The 26,583-nt window shown below is 39.8% G+C and overlaps 1 non-coding gene across 1 annotated transcript; it reads right to left on the bottom strand.

Annotated features, from left to right (window-relative positions):
* Positions 1-3,507: 3,507 nt before the first annotated feature.
* Positions 3,508-3,614, bottom strand: LOC127133000 (small nucleolar RNA R71). The gene has a single exon (XR_007807001.1). It is a non-coding gene; the product is annotated as a small nucleolar RNA R71 (small nucleolar RNA).
* Positions 3,615-26,583: the final 22,969 nt, after the last annotated feature.

Raw genomic sequence — 26,583 nt, 5'->3', positions numbered from 1 at the left:
GTAGTTATCCGACTCAATTTACTTTGTGGCGTTAATTTATGCCTCACACTAGAGTTTGCTTCACTACGCTAGAATTCGTGCCCTTCGCGATGCAATTCGCACCCTTGCGATGCAAGTCACAATCGTGTTACAATTCTCACCTTTCATTTTTCGCAACCATCGAACCATTTTCAAAATCAAATCATTTCTTAATTCCACAATGCAAATCAAACCCCAATCAACATCGAGCGCATTTCTCTAATTCAAATTAAAACACTTAATTATACCGAAACATTATTTTATTAAGGATGAAAAAGGAAATGGTCTAGAGCCTTATATCCCTCTCATCGGTTGTTTGGATGCGAGTTTCCTAACTCGACCATTCGAGCAATTGTCACCCATTAAAAACTTCCAATATGATTCTATTCAAACCATCTTTCATAATCAAAACTTAAGCAAACTTATTTTCATAATAACTTGGACGAAAAAGGAGGTGGTCTAGAGCCTATTATTCCCTCCCTCGAGTGCTTGGATACGAGTTGTCTAACTCGACCATTCAAATATTTGTCATCCATCTAAAATACACTAATAATATCTAATCCGTTTACAATTAAGGATGAAAAAGGAGATGGTCTAGAGCCTTCTATTCATCTCCTCAATTGTTTGGATACGAGTTGCCTAACTCGACCGTTCGAGCAATCATCATCAAAAAACACTAAACTAATTAAACCTATCTTTTCTCGCCTCTATGCGATTGAAATCCTTTTCATAAATGAAATATGCTTCGTCCATTTCGAGACAATGCAAAGAAGCTTCGCTCCTACGTGCGTAAGAAGTTAGAATGTTTTCTGCTTGAATGTGATGAGAAAAAATCTGTGAGAATTCAGATTATGTTATCCATTCTGATGCGATGTCAATGTTCACTTCTCCATATTTTGGGTAGCAAGTGATGTTTTTAGTTTGAATTCAATTAAGTATACTTTTCTAAAATCGACCAATAAACAAACATTTCTATCCATAACTACCTAGCATTAAGTTCTCCATCGCACTTGGAGATATGTAGGAGCGAGACCCACAATCTCGTCAGGTGCATTAATTAAAAAACTCTTTTGAAACTCCTTTTTCTTTTCTCTTTACACTTTTGACCACTAAAAAAATCAAGAACATAATCTAACATTCAATCATAGATCTAACTAAATGGTTTCCGTTGAGTACATCAGATACAAGGGGTACTAATATATTCCTCTTGCAATATCGACTCCCGAACTCGAATTTGGTTGCGACAATGATAACGCGAAAATACATCAGATATTTGCCTTGATTTACACTCAAAGATCATACCACCTTAGTTAATATTCCGATTATTCCACAAGTATTCGAGTTATTTTTGCAGGTATTTAAATCTCCAAGCATTAATGAGCAAAATATAGAAAAGGAAGAAAAAGAAGAAGAAACAGATGAGAAAGCACAGGAAAAGCAGCCAGAAGACAGAATTTGCTGATGTGACGACCATCACAAGGTGCATGACGATCGACATGACCCAGCCCGTGACGATCGTCATAGGCCCATGACGAGCGTCACACGGCCAGATTTTACGCTTTGAAGCAGTCATCAGGGGCAACCAAAACGTGCCTATATTCTCTCCAATAGAATGACTTCCCCATGGATTCCTCACTCAACCAATCTTCCTTAATTTTCTCAACTACCAAGACCTACCAAAGCAATATATAAAGGACAGAAGTTGGAAAAAAAGGGACGCCGACACTTCCGCTCTGCAATTGATTTTCTACAGCATTCTAGCCTTTTAGTTATTTTCTTTCAACAACTTTGTTTCCATTGCCGTAATTCATTTACCATTCCTTTTGGAATTCCCGTTTTCTCCTTTCCTTTCCGTTTTTCAGTTAGCCATAGTAGTAGTTTCCTACACTGGGGAACTACTACACTTTATTTAATTTAGTAAGCAATTGTATTGAAGAAGCAGAATCCTACCGACTTGTGGAGGACTGCTCAAGTACTCCAAGATTTACCTACTCTGTTAATCCAATTGCCAGGTTTTTATTCAATTATTATTATCATTGTTTTGTTATTGTTATAATTATGTTTGCTGCAGTGTTAATCTATTTATGCTCTGTGTTTGCACTATTTAACATGTCCAGCTAAACTACCAGTATCGGTATGTAACAATTTAATTGGATGGTATTTAATAATAATCGGTGAAAACTCTTTTTCTCAAACAATCTTTTAGGCTGAGGTTTTTAATTTAAATTTAATTAACTTTGTCACAAAAGTGAGAAGCTATTTAATACGATTTTGCCACGAGAGTGGGAAATTAACTAAGGTGAGAACCAATAATCGCGAGAGCGTAAGGCTCGAGCTGGATAGTAAAAACTAGGCATTGATTTTAAAAACAGCGAGAGCACTTTAAAAGCAATTAGAACTTATTTATTTTCAAAAAGTATTTTTAACTTCAATTGGGATAGCGAGAGCGTACATTCTGACTTAAAGCTATGAGCCGAATCAACAATCACGAGAGTGTGAGATAAAGCCTTTTAAATAAATATTTTCTACTGAAAGATATTTGGTATTTAAACTATTCACCGGTGACTTATCGAACCCCTGACGATTAATGCGTTGCATACTGATTCCTTCTATCAATTCTTTCTTAAAACTAAATTTCTCTTAGATTTAATATTCTGCACCCGAACTTCTATAAATCATTCCCTTAGCTAAACATAGTGACGTTAGTAACACTAGTTTGACCATAGGTCCTTGTGGGTTCGATATATTTTAAAACTAAAACTACTAGACTGTGCACTTGCAGTCAAGTACCTGATAGACTATATTTTATATATAGTCACGATTTGCATCAAGTTTTTGGCGCCGTTGCCGGGGACCTATTTTAGTCGAATATTGTGATTCTTTCGTTGCACGGTATAGACTAAGGTAAAAATAAAAACTAATCTTCTTTCCCTTATTTCCCCTGATTGTGTGCCAAGTACTCGCTCACGAGGTGATAACTTAGCACCACCAATCCCAGAATTAGAGCGTTTCTTATATATAAGACGCTGAATACTAGAGTATCAACAAAAGTACGATATTCCCGATTTCTTCTTTCCTACTAAACCTGAAGAAAAACCAACCATGGCTGAAGAAGGACCACAAAATCGTCCTCTTAAATTCTATGCTACCCCGTCCCAACAAGAACCTCACAACAACATTGTTGCCCCTGCTATCAATCGAAACGATTTCGAGCTGAAACCCTCACTATTATCAGCCGTCCAACAACATCAATTTGCTGGAAATCCTACGGACGACCCTAATGAACACCTGACCAAGTTTGTGCAGTACGCAGACACTGTAAAGGCGAATGGTGTATCTCAAGATGCGATAAGACTGCGCCTCTTTCCTTTCTCACTAAGAGACAGAGCTTGGGCTTGGTTGCAATCCTTGCCCTCCAACTCCGTTACAACATCGGAAGAACTGAAGAACGTTTTCTTATCCCGATATTTTCCGCCGAGCAAAACTGCTATGCTGAGAGCTCAAATCAACTGATTTCGATAAAAGGATGTAGAATATCTCTACGAAGCGTGGGAGAGATACAAGGACATGATGAGGATATGTCCACATCATAGTCTCGTAGACTGGATGATCATTCACACATTTTACAATGGGCTTCTGTATAACACAAGACTGACAGTAGACGCTGCCACGGGTGGTGCACTTACGGACAAGCCATACAACAAAGCCTATCAACTCATTGAAAACATGGTCCAAAACCATTGCCAATGGGGAGGTGAAAGAACTCCAATATAAAAGTCCCAAACAAAGAGTGGAATGTACGAAATCAGTAGCCTTGACCATGTCCATGCCAAGGTAGATGCCCTTGTTCAAAAGTTAGATAACTTGACCATACCACCCACAACCACCGTGGCTGCTGTAACTCCAAACTGTGAGTTATGTGGAAACCCTGGACACACTGCACAAGAATGTCAGATATTAGCAGGATTCCCAACCGATCAAGTGAATTACGCACAAGGAAATCCCTATTTGAATACCTACAACCCAGGTTGGAAAAACCATCCTAATTTTTCGTATAAGAATAACAACGCCCTGTATGCACCTGGCTAAGCACCAGCTGTTCCGCCTGGATATCAAAAGCCATCTAATAATGCTCCTAACATGCCTAGGAAGTCAAATCTCGAATTAATGATGGAAAGCTTCATAGCTACCCAAGCTCAGACAAACAAAGACTTCTTAAACCAAAACATACATACTAGCGAGAAACTTAAACAACTAGAGAGCAAAGTAGATGCCTTAGCCACCCACAATAAAATGCTTGAAACACAGATTTCACAAGTGGCTCAACATCAAGCATCTACAGCCGCTCCAGCTGGAACATTTCCTGGACAGCCGCAACCTAATCCAAAAGGACATGCAAATGCCGTTATACTGAGGAGTGGAAAAGAAATAGACGGACCCGTAGATCCAAGACTCCAAAACCCTGTCATGTACCAAAAACCAGACAAAACCTCAACTGAGCAAGTAGGTGAACCGAAGGAAATATAAGATAATACCCAAGAGGCCGAAGAGAAAGAAAAACCTTATGTGCCTCCACCTCCTTATAAACCACCCATTCTGTATCCTCAAAGACTCACAAGTTCTAAAACTACGAGCCAATTTAGGAAATTTGTTGAACTTCTGAAACAACTAAACATTACAATTCCCTTTACAGAAGCCATCACACAAATGCCCTCATATGCCAAATTTCTTAAGGAATCCTATCCAATAAGAAAAAGATTGAGGATAACGAAACAGTTACACTTACTGCTGAGTGTAGCGCAATAATCCAAAATAACATGCCTCCCAAACTAAAATACCCAGGTAGTTTTTCCATACCCTGTGTCATTCGAAAATTCGTCATAGACAAAGCTCTATGCGATCTAGGAGCCCGCATTACTGTAATGCCCTTAACCATTTGTAAAAGGCTCAGTATGGGAGAACTAAGACCAACCAAGATGTCTGTTCAATTAGCTAACCGCTCAATCAAATATCCTGTCGGTATACTAGAGAATGTCCCCGTACGTGTAGGACAATTTTACATTCCTACAGACTTCATAATCATGGACATCAAAGAAGATGCCAGTACACCTATTATATTAGGAATGGCATTCTTGGCTACCGTCAGAGCTATAATAGACGTAAAGAGAGGTAAGCTAACATTCGAAGTTGGAGAGGAAAAGGTTGAATTCATCTTAACACAATTCTTACAAGCGCCAGCCATAGACGATACCTGTTATCTACTTGATGTCATAGACGAGTGCGTAAGAGAGATGGAGATGCAAGAAACCATATACTCTGATATAATGAAAATCCAAATCCCTCAAATCTTTGAAGACGATAATTGGCATGAACCATACCAAAACGAAAGTCTAAGCGAATGCTTAGAACTTACGCCCAACCACATGCCATGCCAAAAGAAACCTGACTTGGAATTAAAAGCACTACCAAAGAACCTAAGATACGAATTCCTAGACACTGAACTCAAAAGACCAGTAATAGTCAACGCTGACTTGGGACAGATGGAAATTGAAAAGTTACTAGATGTCTTAAGAAAATACCCAACTGTGTTAGGATATAACATCGCCAACCTAAAAGGGATAAGTCCTTCTATCTGTATGCATCACATTATGCTGGAGGAAGATTGTAAAACCTCTAGAGAACACCAGAGAAGGATCAACCCAATCTTAAGTACGGTAGTCAAGGATGAAGTAAAGAAGTTACTAGATGCTAGAATCATATACCCGACCTCCGATAGTCAATGGGTTAGCCCCGTTCATGTAGTACCCAAGAAAGGGGTTTAACAGTGGTTAAGAACGAGAAGGGCAAATCTATAGCACAAAGAGTTGTGACCGGAAGTAGAATATGCATCGACTATAGAAAACTAAACAAAGCCACTTGGAAAGATCATTTTCCTCTGCTCTTCATTGACCAAATGCTTGAACGACTGGCTAAGCATTCTCACTTCTGCTATCTAGACGGTTATTCAGGATTCTTTCAAATCCTAATCCATCATGACGAACAAGAAAAGACGACCTTCACATGCCCTTATGGTACATTCGCTTACCGACGAATGCCATTCAGATTATGCAACGCTCCTGCAACATTCCAAAGATGCATGATGTCTGTTGATTCTAAGTGTTGGCAGCAATTTTGGTAAAACAAAGAGTGTTCACAAGATGTCACGTGTGATGTCTTAACATAAGATATCCTATGTACCTGCTGGAGTTCAAGAACATGTGCATGCAGGATTGTTTCAGAATGCCACTTACAATGCTAAGGCTTCTGATATTGGATGTACCTGCTGGAGCTTAAAATGAAAGACATGTTCATGCATGATTATTTCAGATGACATACACAATGTCATGACATCTGATATGATTGTACCTGCTGGAAGTTATAAAAGGAATTATTGGATTATGCAGGATTTTTCCAGGATGTCAGACCCGATGTCATGACATCCTGTACACAGAACATTCAGTATGAATGTCTGGTGTTTTGTGATTGCACAATTAATGGCAATCTTTGTATGATTGAAGATATGGCTAGCTGGCGCATTCAATCATGGATTACAACCATATTTACTTATTTTCCAAGGAGATCTATACAGCTGTTATAAAAAGGTTTGATTGGAAAATAGATTTAGGGTTTTCAAGATGTCCAAGCCTAGCTGAAAGCTTCTATAAAAAGGGACTTAGAAAACCTGTTTGAACACACAACTAATACTGAGCGAAATATAGAGAGAGTGCCAGGATTTGTGTCTGTTTAGTCGTAAGACTTGTAGGTCATTCAAGTCATCCATTGATGATTGAATTGGACTGATTTGTGGTTGTAATTTGTCACTCTAAAGCTGTTAAGCAAGAGTGTGTGTCTTCTTGATCAAAGCTTTGAAGCAAGATCAAGAGTGTGTCTTCTTGATCAAAGCTTTGAAGCAAGATCAAGAGTGTGTCTTCTTGATTGAAACTGTGAAGTAAAATCAAGAGTGTGTAATTGAAAAGTATTTTCTTTTCACAAGGGATTGTTGTTTAAGATCACTGGTGTGTGATTGTAGGGAAGTGAGTGGGTTCTCATATCTAAGAGTGCTTAGGTAGAAGTTGCACGGGTAGAGATTAGGTGATAAAGATTGTAACTTGTTGAAGTGTACGGAGAGTCTTTGAACTAATTCTATTTTAGTGAATTTCCTTCCTGGCTTGGTAGCCCCCAGACGTAGGTGAGTTGCACCGAGCTGAGTTAACAATTGCTTGTGTTATTCGCTTTACCATTCTGTTTTTGTTTATCCATTGTTTATTACCAGATATTAGTGTCGTAACATTACCTTCGACATCTTATATCTGATACCAGAATTTCAATTGGTATCAGAGCAGGCATCCTGCTCTGGTTCTGGGTGAGATCTAGGGGCAATACTTTATGGTACAATGGAGAGAGATGGAGGATCTGTTCATAGGCCACTAATTTTGGATGGTTCTAACTATGACTATTGGAAACCTCGAATGGTAGCGTTTCTGAAATCCCTTGATAACAAGGCTTGGAAAGCTGTGCTAATAGGATGGGTGCGTCCTGTCATTACTAAAGAAGGAGAAGCCACCATTGAGAAGAAGCCTGAAGAACAATGGTCCAAGGAGGAGGAGGATCTTGCTCTTGGAAACTCTAAAGCCTTGAATGCAATATTCAATGGGGTAGACAAGAATATTTTCAGGCTGGTAAATAACTGTGAAGTGGCCAAAGATGCTTGGAACATTCTCAAGACCACTCATGAAGGCACCTCGAGGGTAAAGATGTCTAGACTTCAGCTGCTCACCTCCAAGTTTGAAAACTTAAGAATGAAGGAAGATGAAAATATTCATGAATTCTACATGAGTATCCTTGAAATTGCCAATGCCTCTGGAGCCTTGGGTGAGAAGATGTCAGATGAAAAGTTAGTAAGAAAAATACTCAGATCACTCCCCAAGAGATTTGCTATGAAAGTAACAGCTATAGAAGAATCTCAAGACATCTCAAATATGAGAGTTGATGGGCTAATTGGATCCCTCCAAACATTTGAGATGGGAATATGTGATGGAGCTGAAAAGAAAGCCAAGAGCATAACATTTATGTCAAACACTGAAGAGGAAGATGAGGAAGGTGATCAAGATATTGACGAAGACCTGGCAAATGAGATAGCAATGCTGGGAAGACAGTTCAACAGACTAATAAAAAGGGTAGATGTAAGAGCAAAGGGAAATGTCAAGAACATCACATCCGACATCAGTAAATCCAACAACTTTGGTAAGAAACCAAAGTCTGAAGAAAAGCCCAAAGAAGTTCAGTGTTATGTGTGTAATGGGTATGGTCATATTAAAACTGAATGTGGGACCTACCTCAAGAAACAAAAGAGGAGTCTTGTGGCCTCGTGGTCTGATGGAAGTGAAACAGAAGAAGCCACAAACCAGGTGACTGCATTGACAGGAAGATGGGGGTCTGAGGAAGAGTCAATTGATGATGAAAGAACCCTTAAAGAGTTGTGCCACAGAAGGGCAGGAGTGTGCAGACAAGTTGAAAGCCAGAAGAAAGTAATAGCTCAGCTGGAAAATGAAAAGGAAGAGCTTATGGAAACCATCTCAAAATTAAATGTGGAAGCTGTATTCTTGAATTCCAAACTAGATGAGATGACTAAGTATGTAAGAATGCTTAACAATGGATCGGCCATCTTAGACAAGATTCTCCAGACTGGCCAAACAACGAGAAACAAATCTGGTATTTGATTCAAGGCTGAGTACAGTTACACTAGTTGCAAACCAAAATCTAAACCTAAGTGCAGCCATGCTAAAAGCAAACCTGAGATGTCACATCATATGTCACGACAGCAAAAAGGGAAGCATCAAAGATGGAAATGCCAATACTGTGGAAAATTTGGCCACCTGAAGCCCTTTTGCTATAAGCTATGTGGCTATCCTGACCCTGTTCAGTCTCAATACCAATCAAGGTCCAAACATCACAAGACTGTCAATAAAAAGCAATGGGCTCCTAAGACAAAGGTCACAAGTCTCATAGCTCACACTTCCCTCAGAGTTTCTGCCAAAGAAGATTGGTATTTTGACAGTGGTTGCTCCAGATATATGACTGAGAACAAAAATCTGCTAACTGAACTTCATCCTCACGCCATGAGTTATGTTACCTTTGGTGATGGTGCAAAGGGGGAAATCAAGGGAATGGGTAGGCTGGATTGCCCTGGAGTTCCTGACCTTGATGATGTCCTACTTGTTAAGGGATTAATTGCGAATCTTATAAGCATCAGTCAACTGTGTGATCAAGGTCTGAATGTAAACTTCCCCAAAACTGAATGTTTGATTACTGACAAAGAGAAAAAAGTAATCATGAAGGGAGTTAGGTCCAAAGACAACTGCTACATGTGGAGCTCTCAAGAAACTGGATACTCCTCAATGTGTACCTTAGCCAAAGAAGAAGAGGTGAATATATGGCATCAAAGATTGGGCCATCTGCACCTTAAAGGTATGAAAAGGATTATATCCGTTGAAGCTGTTAGAGGAATTCCCAACGTAAAGATTGATGAGGGAAAAATCTGTGGAGAATGTCAGATTGGAAAACGAACAAGGATGTCACACCAGAGGCTTAGACATGACACAACTACCAAAGTCCTGGAGCTACTTCATATGGACTTGATGGGACCCATGCAAGTAGAAAGCCTTGGTGGGAAGAAATATGCATATGTGGTGGTAGATGACTTCTCCAGATACACCTAGATCAATTTCATAAGAGAAAAATCTGATGTATTTGAAGTCTTTAAGGAGCTTTGTTTGAAACTTCAAAGGGAAAAAGAAAGTCCTGTTGTCAAAATTAGAAGTGATCATGGGAAGGAGTTTGAGAACAACAAATTTGCTGAATTATGCTCTTCAGAAGGAATTCATCATGAGTTCTCATCCCCCATCACTCCCCAGCAAAATGGTGTGGTGGAAAGAAAAAATAGGACTCTTCAAGAATCAGCCAGAGCTATGATTCATGCTAAGAAATTGCCCTATCATTTTTGGGCTGAAGCCATGAACACAACCTGCTATGTTCACAACAGAGTGACATTGAAGAAAGGAACTCCCACAACCCTCTATGAAGTCTAGAAAGGAAGAAAACCCAAAGTCAAATACTTCCATGTATTTGGTAGCAAATGTTATATCCTGGCTGATCGTGAGCAAAGAAGGAAGATGGATCCCAAAAGTGATGAAGGAATATTTCTGGGCTATTCAACAAACAGTAGAGCCTACAGGGTCTTTAATTCCAGAACAAATGTATTGATGGAATCCATTAATGTTGTGGCTGATGACCAACAGACGGATGTCACAGACGATGTTGAGACATCTCTGAATGATTCTCCAGTTGACCACTCAGACAGAAATAAGGAAGAAGAACCTCCTCAAGCTGAACCTGAAGATGACAAAGTAAACAAGGGACCCTCTATCAGAATTCAGAAGGATCATCCCAAAGATCTTATCATAGGAGATCCAGATAAAGGAGTCACTACTAGATCAAGGGAAGTAATCTCACATGGCTGCTTTGTGTCAAAAATTGAACCCAGAAATATCAAGGAAGCCTTGACTGATGAGTTCTGGATCAATGCAATGTAAGAGGAGTTAGCCCAATTCAAGAGGAATGAAGTATGGGAATTGGTTCCTAGACCTAAAGGAGTAAATGTAGGAACAAAGTGGGTTTATAAAAATAAATCTGATGAACAAGGGGTTGTTACTAAAAACAAAGCTAGATTAGTAGCTCAAGGATACACTCAAGTTGAAGGAGTGGACTTTGATGAAACATTTGCTTCTGTAGCTCGCCTTGGGTCCATTAGACTATTGCTTGGAGTGGCATGTATCCTGAAATTCAAGTTGTTTCAAATGGATGTACAAAGTGCCTTCCTGAATGGCTAATTAAATGAAGAAGTATATGTTGAACAGCCTAAAGGATTCACAGATCCAAATCTTCCACAACATGTGTATAGATTAAAGAAATCCCTCTATGGGTTGAAGCAAGCTCCCAGGGCTTGGTATGAGAGACTCACAGTGTTCCTCACTGACAATGGATACAAAAAGGGAGGTATTGACAAAACTTTGTTTGTGAAGAATGAAGGAGGAAAGCTCATGGTGGCACAAATATATGTAGATGACATTGTTTTTGGTGGGATGTCAGAACAGATGGTTGAACATTTTGTTAGACAAATGCAATCTGAGTTTGAGATGAGCCTTGTTGGAGAACTGACCTACTTTCTTGGGCTACAAGTCAAACAGATGGAAGACTCTATCTTTCTATCTCAAAGCAAGTATGCCAAGAACATTGTGAAGAAGTTTGGAATGGAAAATGCAAGCCATAAAAGGACACCTGCTCCTACTCATGTGAAAATCTCCAAAGACAAAAATGGTGTCAGTGTAGATCAATGTCTATACAGAAGCATGATAGGAAGTCTCCTATATCTCACAGCAAGAAGACCTGACATTGCATTTGCTGTACGTGTTTGTGCTAGGTATCAAGCTGAACCAAAAGTCAGTCACATAAACCAAGTGAAGAGAATATTGAAATATGTCAATGGCACAAGTGACTATGGGATGTTGTATACTCATGGATCTGGATCCATGTTGACTGGGTACTGTGATGCAGATTGGGCTGGAAGTGTTGATGATAGGAAAAGCACATCTGGGGGATGCTTCTTTTTAGGGAACAATCTGATTTCATGGTTTAGCAAGAAACAAAACTGTGTCTCTCTATCCACTGATGAAGCTGAACACATAGTAGCTGGGAGTAGTTGTTCTCAACTGGTCTGGATGAAGCAGATGTTGTCTGAATACAATGTCACACAAGAAGTCATGACATTATACTATGATAACCTGAGTGCCATAAATATTTCCAAAAATCCTATTCAACATAGCAGGACAAAGCACATTGACATTCATCATCACTTCATCAGAGAACTAGTAGAAGAGAAGATTATAACTCTGGAGCATGTTACTACTGAAAAGCAATTAGCAGACATTTTCACGAAAGCCTTGGATGCCAATCAATTTGAATGTTTAAGGGGGAAGTTGGGGATCTGTGTTCATGAGAACCTATAGCAAGCAAAGGAGTGTGTGGGTATCCCAGAGGATATTTCTGCCTGGGAAAACTGTGTTGTGGCAAGGACTTGACCGTGTGGCTGGAAGCTATTCTGATGCTGATGTCTGAAAGATTAAAGTTTTATGAGGCCACCTTTGGCTAATTTTGACTAAAAAGGGGGAGAAGTGTTGATGTGGAAGTTGTATGTGGCTGGACAGAAGGACAAATATTATTGAAAGAAGTGCATAGGTGTTAAAACAGAATGTTGTTTTGTATACAAATGTCAAAGAGGATGTCTGATATGGTGCACAGGTGTTGATGTTGAAGCAGATGTCAGTATGACATTCTGGCTGGTACAGATACTGGAGTTCAGTAGCTGTTATGTTTGTTGTATGCACAGATTTAGGGGGAGAAGGAGTATGTAACACCCTTCTAAATACCCCAAATATTTAATTAAAACAACAACAATTAAATCATACATATCAGAGTAAATATTGCAACCCAAGGGTGTCACATAACAACTTCTTCACAAAAGTCAATATAAAATCAGTCATGCTCAATTTTATTCAACATAAAACTTCTTTAACAATACGCAGCGGATAAAATATTTCAACATCTGTAATTCATCAAAATTAACATTTATTCAACAATTCAAACATCCCGTCCCGATGTTACATCTATCAGAGCATGACCCTCTAACCACACTAGACTTCAAGCACTAGCTTCTATTCGACTCACTGCTCGTTACCTGAAAAATATAGCTGTAAGGGTGAGTTCCTCAATCGATATAACAAATATTATAATTTATCATGTTATGTTAAGTAATTCTACACGTTAATCACCCTAATTATATCATGCATTAGGCAACGGCACAGTCAACTCAATTATCATATTCAAACACAACGTAAAGGCAACTCAATAACAACATAAAATGCAACTCAATGAGACTCGACTCTTCATGCATGTGGTACCATTTGGAGTAAAACTCCCAACTTAAAATCATTGCCAGTTTAGTGGGCATCAAGGCATAAGCCTTCAACTTTCAACTTAAAAATTTGCCAATCCAGGCCAACGTGGTGTGAGCAAAAGCCCCATATTTTTGCCAATCCAGGCCAACGTGGTGTGAGCAAAAGCCCCATATTTTTGCCAATCCAGGCCAACGTGGTGTGAGCAAAAGCCCCATATTTTTGCCAATCCAGGCCAACGTGGTGTGAGCAAAAGCCCCGACTTAATGCATATGAATGTATATATCATGTACGACTTGAAAGCTCAACAACATAATAACAACAGCCACATAACAGCTTTTCAACAGAACAACTCATAATCAACTTTGGCTCTTCAGCCTACAACTCAGTAATTCTCAACAAATCAACTTAGAATCAACGTTGGCTCATCGGCCTACAACTTAATAATTTCAACAAGGCAACTAAAAAAAATCAACTTTTCAACATTATTGCATCAACATTTCACAACCATAAACCTAATAAATTCATTCCTCACAATTAACTATGATAGGCCAGCTACCACTTGCACTCACAACATAAAATCAACTATTTTTCCATTCTGCAAAGACTCTGCTCAACTGGAGGGAGTCGGCGCAAAAGCCTTATGCGTCGACGCATACAGTCGACGCTTAGCTCACTGGTCGGCGCAAAACTACCATGCGTCGACGCATGCAGTCAGCGCATGCCTCACGGGTCAGCGCACGCCGACCCTATGGTCGACCGCTCGCGCGCAGACTCAGATTTTTCTGAGTTTTCCAGGGTTCCGTTAGCTTACGTTTCACAGGTTTTCCGGCCGTTTCCTCAACTACAACCATCTCTAAACAGAACCATTCGTCCGGTAAATTGGTAGCGCCGATTCAAGTTTTTAATTGGGATTCGTACCCTGGTCTAACATTTTCGACTCACACAACTATCAATTCAATTTACAGTTTTTAACACGGTTTATTCAACGTCAATTTCAGCATATACAGTTCCAATTAGGGTTAAAATCAACGGCTTCTCACTACCCATGACATGTTATTCTATAATACCCATTAAACGACGATAAACCCCCCTTACCTGAGATAATCCGGCAATTCTCTAAGCTTTAGCTTTTCCGTTCCTCAACCGTGCTTTTCGGCTCTTTGCCCTTTTTCCTCTTCTCTGCAGCTTCTCTGAGTTTCACGTGAAATTTCTTTGTTAAGAATGAAACCCTTTTCTTTATTCCCACTTATATATATATTTTCCAAATATTATTATTCCCAAAATATTAATAATAATAAAATCCAAAATTCCAATTATTTAATTAAATTAATCATTTAATTATTAATTTAAATTAAATAAGTGTCTTATTTCTCTTGGGGTGTTACAACTCTCCCCCACTAAAAGAGTTTTCGTCCTCGAAAACATACCTCAAGCAAATAACTCTGGATAGGACTCTTTCATCTGACTCTCCAGCTCCCAAGTCACATTGCCACCTGCTGGTCCTCCCCAAGCTACCTTCACTAAGGCAATCTCTTTACCCCGCAACTGCTTCAACTCTCGATCCTCAATCCTCATAGGTGATGTTTCAACAGTCAGGTTATCTCTCACCTGTACATCATCTACTTGGACAACATGCGACGGATCATGAACGTACCTCCTCAACTGAGACACATGAAAAACTTCATGCAAATTCGCAAGTGACGGCGGTAAAGCGATACGATAGGCTACTTCTCCTATCCTCTCCAAAATCTGATAAGGACCAATAAATCGCGGTGTCAACTTCTTCGACTTCAAAGCTCGACCAACACCAGTTATCGGAGTGACACGAAGAAACACATGATCCCCCTCTTGGAACTCAAGTGACTTCCTCCTCTTATCATGATAACTCTTCTGACGACTCTGAGCAATTCTCATCTTCTCCTGAATCATCTTAATCTTTTCCGTAGTTTGTTGAATAATCTCCGGTCCAATCACAGCACTCTCACCGGACTCATACCAACATAACGGTGTCCGACATCTCCTACCATACAAAGCTTCAAACGGTGCCATACCAATACTCGAATGAAAACTATTGTTGTAGGTAAACTCAATCAAAGGCAAATAACAATCCCAAGCACCTCCCTTTTCCAAAACACAAGCTCTCAAAAGATCCTCTAATGACTGAATCGTCCTCTCAGTCTGACCATCAGTCTGCGGATGATATGCAGAACTCAATCTCAGCTTAGTTCCCAAAGCCTTCTGCAAGCCTTCCCAGAATTTCGATGTAAATCTAGGATCTCTGTCCGAAACAATACTCGACGGAATACCATGCAAACTTACAATCTTCTCAATATACAACTCAGCTAGCCTCTCTAACGGATAATCCATTCTGATCGGAATGAAATGAGCCGACTTCGTCAATCTATCCACAATCACCCAAATAGCCTCAAAATTCTTACTTGTTCTCGGTAAACCAGAAACAAAATCCATACTGATACTATCCCATTTCCACTCTGGAATCGCCAACGGTTGCATTAGCCCCGATGGCTTCTGATGCTCAATCTTTGACTTCTGACAAGTCAAACAGGAATAGACAAAACTTGCAATTTCTCTTTTCATTCCCGGCCACCAAAATAACCTTTTCAAATCATGATACATCTTCGTAGCTCCAGGGTGAATACTCAACCCACTACGATGTCCTTCCTCAAGAATACTCTTCTTACGTTCTGTAACATCCGGAATACACATCCGACTACCAAATTTCAAAATACCAGTCTCATCAATTCTGAATTCGCCACCTTGACCTTGACTCACTAGAGTCAACTTATCAACCAAAAGCACATCAGATTTCTGACCCTCTCTGATCTCATCCAGAATACCACTTGTTAACTTCAACATTCCCAATTTAACACTATGGTGAGTACTCTCACACACCAAACTCAAATCTCTAAACTGTTCAATTAAATCCAACTCCTTAACCATTAGCATAGACATATGCAATGATCTCCGACTCAACGCATCAGCCACTACATTTGCTTTACCCGGATGGTAATTCAAACCAAAGTCATAATCCTTCAGAAACTCTAACCATCTCCTCTGTCTCATATTCAGCTCTTTCTGATCAAACAAATACTTTAAACTTTTATGGTCACTGAAAACTTCAAATCTTGACCCATACAAGTAATGTCTCCATAACTTCAGAACAAACACCACAGCCGCCAACTCTAAATCGTGCGTCGGATAATTCCTCTCATGAATCCTCAGCTGTCTTGAAGCATAAGCTATAACCTGCTTATTCTGCATCAACACGCCACCCAAACCCAACAATGAAGCATCACAGTAAACTTCAAATGGTTCCGACGAACTCGGTAATGTCAGAATAGGAGCAGTAGTTAACCTTCTCTTTAACTCTTGGAAACCTTCTTCACATTTTGAGTCCCAAACAAATGCTTGCCCCTTTCTAGTCAACATCGTCAACGGTAACGCCAACTTAGAAAACCCTTCAATGAACTTCCTATAATAACCAGCCAAACCAAGAAAACTTCGAATCTCTGCAACAGACTTCGGGGCTTCCCACTTAGATACCGCTTCTATCTTAGAAGGATCAACAGCAACACCACCTCTTGAAATCACATGACCAAGAAAACTTACCTTCACACTTGGACAATTTAGCAAATAATTTCTTTTCTCGTAGAACTTCCAAAACCACTCTCAAATGCTCAGCATGCTCTTCTTCCGATTTCGAATACACCAAAATATCATCAATAAATACCACAACAAACTTATCTAGGTACGGATGGAAAATCCTATTCATATACTCCATAAATACTCCAGGTGCATTAGTCACACCAAAAGGCATTACAGAATACTCATAATGTCCATACCTTGTCCTGAAAGCAGTCTTCTGAATATCCTCAGTCTTCACCCGTATCTGATGATACCCAGATCTCAAATCTATCTTGCTGAACACACTCGCACCAACCAACTGATCCATCAAATCATCAATCCTCGGCAAAGGATACCGATTCTTGATCGTCACTTTATTCAGTTGTCTGTAATCCACACACAACCTCATAGTACCTTCTTTCTTCTTAACCAACAGCACTGGCGCACCCCACGGTGACACACTCGGACGAATAAATTTCTTATCCAACAGATCTTCCAACTGACTCTTCAATTCAGTTAACTCAACAGCAGACATACGGTACGGAGCCATCGATATCGGTCTAGTACCAGGTACCAAATCAATCGAGAACTCCACTTCGCGTTCTGGTGGTAATTCATTCACCTCTTCAGGAAACACATCAGGAAAATCACGCACCACGGCTAGATCACAAATCACCATCTTATCCTTGGCCTCCAAAGTCGCTAACAGCATAAACAACTCTGCCCCATCAGCTACTTCCTCATCCACTTGTCTCGCTGATAGAAACAAACTCTTTCCTTCTTCAATCTCAGGAAATATCACAGTCTTATCAAAACAGTTGATAGAAACTCGGTTACACACCAACCAGTTCATTCCCAAGATCACATCAATCTGCACTAGTGGAAGACACACAAGGTCTATCCCAAAGTCTCTACCAAAAATACTCAAAGGACAATTTAAACAAACCGAAGTAGTAGTCACTGAACCCTTCGCAGGAGTATCAATTACCATACCACCAAACAGCTCAGATATCTCTAACTTAAGTTTCACAGCACAATCCAAAGATATAAAGGAATGAGTCGCACCTGTGTCAATAATAGCTACAAGAGGAAAGCCATTAATATAACACGTACCTCGGATCAAACGATCATCTGCAGAAGTCTCAGAACCCGATAAAGCAAAGACCTTGCCTCCTGACTGATTCCCTTTCTTCGGCTTCTGACACTGACTTCCAATATGCCCTTCTTCTCCGCAATTAAAACAAATCACTTCCTTGTGCTTGCAATCAGCTATTGCATGCCCAGTCTTACCACAGCGAAAACACCTCTTCACTTCAGCAGTACATACATTACTCTTATGACCAGCCTGACCACACTTGAAGCAAACTATACCAGTAGGAGCACCTCCCCTACTAGTCCTCTGAGCCGGAGCAGCTACTTGTTTCCCTTTTCCAGCTGGAACATCATACGGCTTGCCACGGTTTTGATGTTGCTTGCCTCTGCGATCACTGACAATCTTGTAATGAGCATTATTGTCCTCTTCAAATATCCTGCAGCTATCAACCAATTCAGTAAAAATGCGTATCTTCTGATACCCAACAGCCTTCTTAATTTCAGAGCGCAATCCATTTTCAAACTTGATGCACTTTGAAAATTCAGCACCAGCACCAGTGTAATGAGGATAAAATTTGGACAACTCCACAAATTTCGCAGCATAATCCGTGACAGACATGTTTCCTTGCTTCAGCTCAAGGAATTCAATCTCCTTCTTACCACGGACATCCTCTGGATAATACTTCCTCAGAAATTCCCTACGGAATACATCCCAAGTAACGACTTCACCTGCCGCGGTCAACCTCTCGTGAGTCTCTAGCCACCAGTCATCAGCTTCGACTGCTAGCATGTGAGTACCATACCGAACCTTCTGAGCTGGAGTACAATCCATAACACGGAAGATTCTCTCAATCTCTTTCAACCACCCCAAGGCTGCATCTGGATCATGCTTTCCTTTAAACACCGGCGGATTCTCTCTCTGAAAGGTCGCCAAGCTACGTGATCCAGCATCTCCACCAGCATTTGGCAAGTTCTGCACAGCTTGTGCCATTGCTTGCATTGCGGCAGCCATTGCAGCGTCATTCCTTCCAGCCATTTCAACTTATCAATACAACACAACTTAAAGTTAGATTGGTAACAATACACAATTGTTAGACAAAACGACACGACAACTGGCCGGACGGACCAACCAGGCTCTGATACCACTAATGTAACACCCTTCTAAATACCCCAAATATTTAATTAAAACAACAACAATTAAATCATACATATCAGAGTAAATATTGCAACCCAAGGGTGTCACATAACAACTTCTTCACAAAAGTCAATATAAAATCAGTCATGCTCAATTTTATTCAACATAAAACTTCTTTAACAATACGCAGCGGATAAAATATTTCAACATCTGTAATTCATCAAAATTAACATTTATTCAACAATTCAAACATCCCGTCCCGATGTTACATCTATCAGAGCATGACCCTCTAACCACACTAGACTTCAAGCACTAGCTTCTATTCGACTCACTGCTCGTTACCTGAAAAATATAGCTGTAAGGGTGAGTTCCTCAATCGATATAACAAATATTATAATTTATCATGTTATGTTAAGTAATTCTACACGTTAATCACCCTAATTATATCATGCATTAGGCAACGGCACAGTCAACTCAATTATCATATTCAAACACAACGTAAAGGCAACTCAATAACAACATAAAATGCAACTCAATGAGACTCGACTCTTCATGCATGTGGTACCATTTGGAGTAAAACTCCCAACTTAAAATCATTGCCAGTTTAGTGGGCATCAAGGCATAAGCCTTCAACTTTCAACTTAAAAATTTGCCAATCCAGGCCAACGTGGTGTGAGCAAAAGCCCCATATTTTTGCCAATCCAGGCCAACGTGGTGTGAGCAAAAGCCCCGACTTAATGCATATGAATGTATATATCATGTACGACTTGAAAGCTCAACAACATAATAACAACAGCCACATAACAGCTTTTCAACAGAACAACTCATAATCAACTTTGGCTCTTCAGCCTACAACTCAGTAATTCTCAACAAATCAACTTAGAATCAACGTTGGCTCATCGGCCTACAACTTAATAATTTCAACAAGGCAACTAAAAAAAATCAACTTTTCAACATTATTGCATCAACATTTCACAACCATAAACCTAATAAATTCATTCCTCACAATTAACTATGATAGGCCAGCTACCACTTGCACTCACAACATAAAATCAACTATTTTTCCATTCTGCAAAGACTCTGCTCAACTGGAGGGAGTCGGCGCAAAAGCCTTATGCGTCGACGCATACAGTCGACGCTTAGCTCACTGGTCGGCGCAAAACTACCATGCGTCGACGCATGCAGTCAGCGCATGCCTCACGGGTCAGCGCACGCCGACCCTATGGTCGACCGCTCGCGCGCAGACTCAGATTTTTCTGAGTTTTCCAGGGTTCCGTTAGCTTACGTTTCACAGGTTTTCCGGCCGTTTCCTCAACTACAACCATCTCTAAACAGAACCATTCGTCCGGTAAATTGGTAGCGCCGATTCAAGTTTTTAATTGGGATTCGTACCCTGGTCTAACATTTTCGACTCACACAACTATCAATTCAATTTACAGTTTTTAACACGGTTTATTCAACGTCAATTTCAGCATATACAGTTCCAATTAGGGTTAAAATCAACGGCTTCTCACTACCCATGACATGTTATTCTATAATACCCATTAAACGACGATAAACCCCCCTTACCTGAGATAATCCGGCAATTCTCTAAGCTTTAGCTTTTCCGTTCCTCAACCGTGCTTTTCGGCTCTTTGCCCTTTTTCCTCTTCTCTGCAGCTTCTCTGAGTTTCACGTGAAATTTCTTTGTTAAGAATGAAACCCTTTTCTTTATTCCCACTTATATATATATTTTCCAAATATTATTATTCCCAAAATATTAATAATAATAAAATCCAAAATTCCAATTATTTAATTAAATTAATCATTTAATTATTAATTTAAATTAAATAAGTGTCTTATTTCTCTTGGGGTGTTACAGAGTACCCTTGTGCATTGTGTATTTGTGTGTCTTACTAGTTGCATCCATAACTAGTAATTCTGTTTGTTGCACAAATTTAGGGGGAGGATAAGTACCCTTGTGCATGTGTGTATTACTAGTATCCATAGCTAGTAATTGTTTTGCTTCTGCTGCTGATTAAACTTCTATTATGTGGTTTAACTGCTGATAGTTTACCTTGTGAACAAAAAGGACAGATATATGTTTTATCCAAAATTTGCCAAAGGGGGAGTTTGTTGATTCTAAGTGTTGGCAGCAATTTTGGTAAAACAAAAAGTGTTCACAAGATGTCATGTGTGATGTCTTAACATAAGATATCATATGTACCTGCTGGAGTTCAAGAACATGTGCATGCAGGATTGTTTCAGAATGCCACTTACAATGCTAAGGCTTCTGATATTGGATGTACCTGCTGGAGCTTAAAATGAAAGACATGTTCATGCAGGATTGTTTCAGATGACATACACAATGTCATGACATCTGATATGGCTGTACCTGCTGGAAGTTATAAAATGAATTATTGGATTATGCAGGATTTTTCCAGGATGTCAGACCCGATGTCATGACATCCTGTACACAAAACATTCAGTATGAATGTCTGGTGTTTTGTGATTGCACAATTAATGGCAATCTTTGTATGATTGAAGATATGGCTAGCTGGCGCATTCAATCATGGATTACAACCAGATTTACTTATTTTCCAAGGAGATCTATACAGCTGTTATAAAAAGATTTGATTGGAAAATAGATTTAGGGTTTTCAAGATGTCCAAGCCCAGCTGAAAGCTTCTATAAAAAGGGACTTAGAAAACCTGTTTGAACACACAACCAATACTGAGCGAAATATAGAGAGAGAGCTAGGGTTTGTGTCTGTTTAGTCGTAAGACTTATAGGTCATTCAAGTCATCCATTGATGATTAAATTGGACTGATTTGTGGTTGTAATTTGTCACTCTAAAGCTGTTAAGCAAGAGTGTGTGTCTTCTTGATCAAAGCTTTGAAGCAAGATCAAGAGTGTGTCTTCTTGATCAAAGCTTTGAAGCAAGATCAAGAGTGTGTCTTCTTGATTGAAACTTTGAAGTAAAATCAAGAGTGTGTCATTGAAAAGTATTTTCTTTTCACAAGGGATTGTTGTTTAAGATCACTGGTGTGTGATTGTAGGGAAGTGAGTGGGTTCTCATATCTAAGAGTGCTTAGGTAGAAGTTGCACGGGTAGAGATTAGGTGATAAAGACTGTAACTTGTTGAAGTGTACGAAGAGTCTTTGAACTAATTCTATTTTAGTGAATTTCCTTCCTGGCTTGGTAGCCCCCAGACGTAGGTGAGTTGCACCGAACTGGGTTAACAATTGCTTGTGTTATTCGCTTTACCATTCTGTTTTTGTTTATCCATTGTTTATTACCAGATATTAGTGTCGTAACATTACCTTCGACATCTTATATCTGATACCAGAATTTCAATGTCGATCTTCGCTAATTTTATAGACGACATTATGGAAGTCTTTATGGATGACTTTTCTGTTTGTGGGAAAAGCTTTGAAGGATGTCTATCAAACCTTGAAATGGTACTTGAAAGATGCGTGAAAGTAAATCTCATTTTGAACTGGGAGAAAGGCCATTTCATGGTCCAACAAGGAATCGTGTTAGGTCACGTGGTATCTGATAAAGGAATTGAAGTAGACAAAGCTAAGATCGAAATCATAGAGAACCTTCAACCTCCGAAAACCGTACGAGAAATATGAAGCTTTTTAGAACACGTCGGTTTCTACCAACGTTTTATCAAAGATTTCTCGAAAATTACCAAGCCACTTACGGGTTTATTAATGAAAGACGTTGACTTCATCTTTGATGAAAAATGTTTAACAACGTTCAACCAACTAAAAACATCTTTAATCACCGCACCCATAATGCAACCACCTGACTGGAGACTACCTTTCGAAATCATGTGTGATGCGAGTGATTACGCCGTAGACGCAGTACTGGGACAAAGAAAGGATAAGAAACTTCATGCAATCTACTATGCAAGTAGAACACTAAATCTAGCCCAGATGAACTACACCACCACTGAAAAGGAACTTTTAGCCGTCGTGTTTGCCTTGGACAAGTTCCTTTCCTCTCTAGTAGGAGCGAAAATCATTATTTATACTGACCACACCGCTATTAGATATCTGTTAAGTAAGAAGGATGCCAAACCAAGACTTTTAAGATGGATCCTACTCTTACAAGAATTTGACTTAGAGATAAAAGATAAGAAAGGTACTGAAAACGTAGTAGTGGACCACTTATCACGAATCGAAGGGAATAAGCCTGAACAAATTCCAATCAATGACGATTTCCCTTATGAATGACTCATAGCCCAAATGGAAAGCGACATGTCTGAATTAACAATAAATGATACCGAAATAGAATAATTCGTGGAAGAAATCCATGCGAATGTAACTCTGCCATGGTATGTTGATTTTGTCAACTACCTAGCTGTTGGAGTACTTCCACCGGACCTATCTTACCAACAAAAGAAGAAATTCTTCCATGACCTAAAACAATACTACTGGGATGAACCTCTGCTTTTCAAAAGAGGTACAAACGGTATTTTCCGTCGATGTGTTCCTAAGGATGAAATAGATGACATAATCTCCCATTGCCATTCCGCTCCCTATGGTGGGCACGTAAATACCTCAAAGACCTATACTAAGATCCTACAATCGGGCCTCTTTTGGCCCACTCTATGGAAAGATGTCCATAATGCGGTTATAAAATGCGACTGGTGCCAACGCACTGGTAACATCTCAAGACGCGATGAAATGCCACAAACAAGAATCTTAGAAGTGGAAGTCTTCGATGTATGGGGGATTGACTTCATGGGACCATTCCCATCTTCTTTTGGTAATAAGTACATACTCGTTGCTGTCGATTATGTTTTAAAATTGATCGAGGTTGTAGCTTCTCCGACAAATGACACACGAGTAGTGATTAAGTTGTTCAAGAACATCATCTTTCCTAGATTCGGTGTGCCAAAACTAGTAGTTAGTGACGGTGGCTCCCACTTCATATCAAATATCTTTGGAAAACTTATTCTGAAGTATGGAGTCCGACACCGTGTAGCAACACCTTATTGTCGCATCCGCGAAAAACAACCGGCGGGCTAAAACAAAACAACACAGAGCCGCCACCGTGCGTTATTTATCCCAAAAGAGAGAAAGGAAACGCTCGAAGTAAACCTGGGAAAAGCATGGTCTCGCGACCAAAGAGAATGGGATCGGGAGTCGGTTATGCGAAGGGAAGGTATTAGCACCCCTACGCATCCGTCGTACTCGACGGGATCCACGCTCAAAAAGATAGGTTAAGGTTGCTAAAACAAAACATCACACACACACACACACTGAAAACAACACAGGTGGAAAAGAGGGGAGACGGCTCGCTAGGATATCACATCCTATGCCTACGTATCTCATCTGGAATGAGAATCAGAGCTACCGTAGTTCGGCTCACGCACGCCGAAACAAAACACACGTACAAGCAGGCAAACATGGAATCCGAACGCCAATCGCTGGACTTACATCAGCTTCCGAACCAAACAAACCCACACTGGAAACCAGATGCCACTTGATGGACTTATACCGGACTCCAAGCACACAACAATAGGATACGGACTGCCAATCGCTGGGCTTATGTCCATCTCCTAACACACTCAAGAAGAAACAAGCAACAAGTTACTAAGGAGTCGGGAACTCGAGCCTAGCAACTGTCAAGCAAACACACACACAAAAAGAAAAAGGGTGCCCGGAGAGATCTTGTGCGACCTTCTGCCTACGTACCTCATCTGGTATGAGGATCAGGGCAACGTAGTTCCCCTAAACGGGAAAGAAATTCTAACCTAACCAGATAACAAAGGGAGACACAACTAGGGAGGCTAACTCGAGACTAGATGTTATCATGCAAATCATCCCTAAGTTAAGGTTGCTATCTAACTTGCACAGGCAGCAAGCTAAACCTAAACAGCACAAGCAATCAAAGCAAACAATCACAAGTAGCACACACTATATACAGACAAAGGTGGGCTCACACAAGGGTTAGGCTGCAAAAGCAAGCCAACTGTATCAGGTGATGTTAGCTCTTAACCCTAACATTGAGAGTTAGGGTGAAGCAGATGAAATAGGAAGTGAGGGGTGTGCCTCACAGCTCTTATCCCTGGCCAGGGAGAGCTTCAGACAATGAAGTGTGGGTTCAGAAAGTGGGAACCCTTCTACACTTATGACACTGACTCAACTGTACAACTGTACAAGGATCTTGGGTTAGGATCCACAATGCATCAACACCAGTTGTGTGAGCAGAGGGATGACTCAACTGAATAGCAGGAGATGGATTGCACATCTCTTGTATCTGCCAATTGCCTTATCAAAGGTCTTTTCCTGCTTGGGGACAAAGATAAACAAACACAAGCATTGCCTCTTAAGGAGGACTTCAGACAGGTGCCTGGCCAAGTAACAGGCCAGGTCTTCCAGACTACATGGAGTTAGTGATGCTATACCTCAATTGGTTAAGCAACCAAGCAACAGCACAAGCAAGTTCACAATGAACTATAGCAACTAATGTACCTGAAATCAATCTAACATAATCAGTACACAGCTCAAACAGTCAAATAGACAAACTAAAAGTCAACAGTTAACTGTACATAAGCAATGCATAAAGCAAAGCATAAGCCAATGCTCAACACAAATGACTTAGAAGCCACCTACAAAACAAACTTAATGTTAATCAACATCAATCAAATAAGCTACTCAAGCCAAGTGAATTAATTCCTCCATGCCATGTGCTTTTTGTCCTGAAAACACAACTCAAACATTAAGCACTAACCACTAGGACATGGCCTAGTGTCAAAATGAGAGCAATAAACCAAAACAGAACATGAAAATTATCAAAAATCAAGTTCAATCAAATAAGAAACAAATCCAAGTGGTCTCACATTCATATCATACACCAATTTCATTTCATGAAGAATTTAGTGCAAAGCATGCAATTTCAAAGCTCAAAGGACCAAACAGAAAAATCCAATTCAAATCAACTCAAAAATATTTCAATAAATCCCCAAAAAATTCATGGCCAAACAGAACGCATTAAAGGATCATCACACCAAATTTCAGGCCATTTGGACAATTGGAAGCAAGTCAAATAAAATCCATAAGTCAAGGTATGCATATACAAGTCCATACAAGGCACCAAATCATAGATCAACTTCAAGCAAGCATAAAACAGAATTGGAATAAGATAAATGAGTGAAACCAAAACCATGGCAAACTTCAAGATGTCTATAATACACATGCCAAATTTCAAGTCCATCCAATAAACCACAAGAATTTCACAAATCAAATAAGATCATGACTCACAAAAAGTCCACAATTGGTCAAACAGGGAAGAAAATCTCAATCAAATTGGAAATGCACTCAAAAAATCCATAAAAATTCAAATTCAAACTTAACCTTCAGAACAGTCAACATGCAAAAATTCAGGTCATTTCAAGTTCATATGGCATGGTAAAGAAATTCCACAAATTGGACAAGAAATGGTGTGACACACATTGTCACACCTCCAATGATCAGGTCATATCTCACAAACCAGGCATGCAAAAATCACAAACTCTATACCAAAATATTCATCAAAGTGTCTAGATTACACATGTAAAGTTTCAAGAATTTTTGACTAAGCATCATCATTTCACAATCAAAACATCAAGCAAGGTGCATGAAAGAACACATGTGAACAAACCCT

Source organism: Lathyrus oleraceus, chromosome 3 (assembly GCF_024323335.1).
Source record: "Lathyrus oleraceus cultivar Zhongwan6 chromosome 3, CAAS_Psat_ZW6_1.0, whole genome shotgun sequence".
In the NCBI taxonomy this organism is placed as follows: domain Eukaryota; kingdom Viridiplantae; phylum Streptophyta; class Magnoliopsida; order Fabales; family Fabaceae; genus Lathyrus; species Lathyrus oleraceus.
The sequence above is the reverse complement of the archived record's forward strand: the minus strand, read 5'-3'. Positions and strand labels throughout refer to the sequence as shown.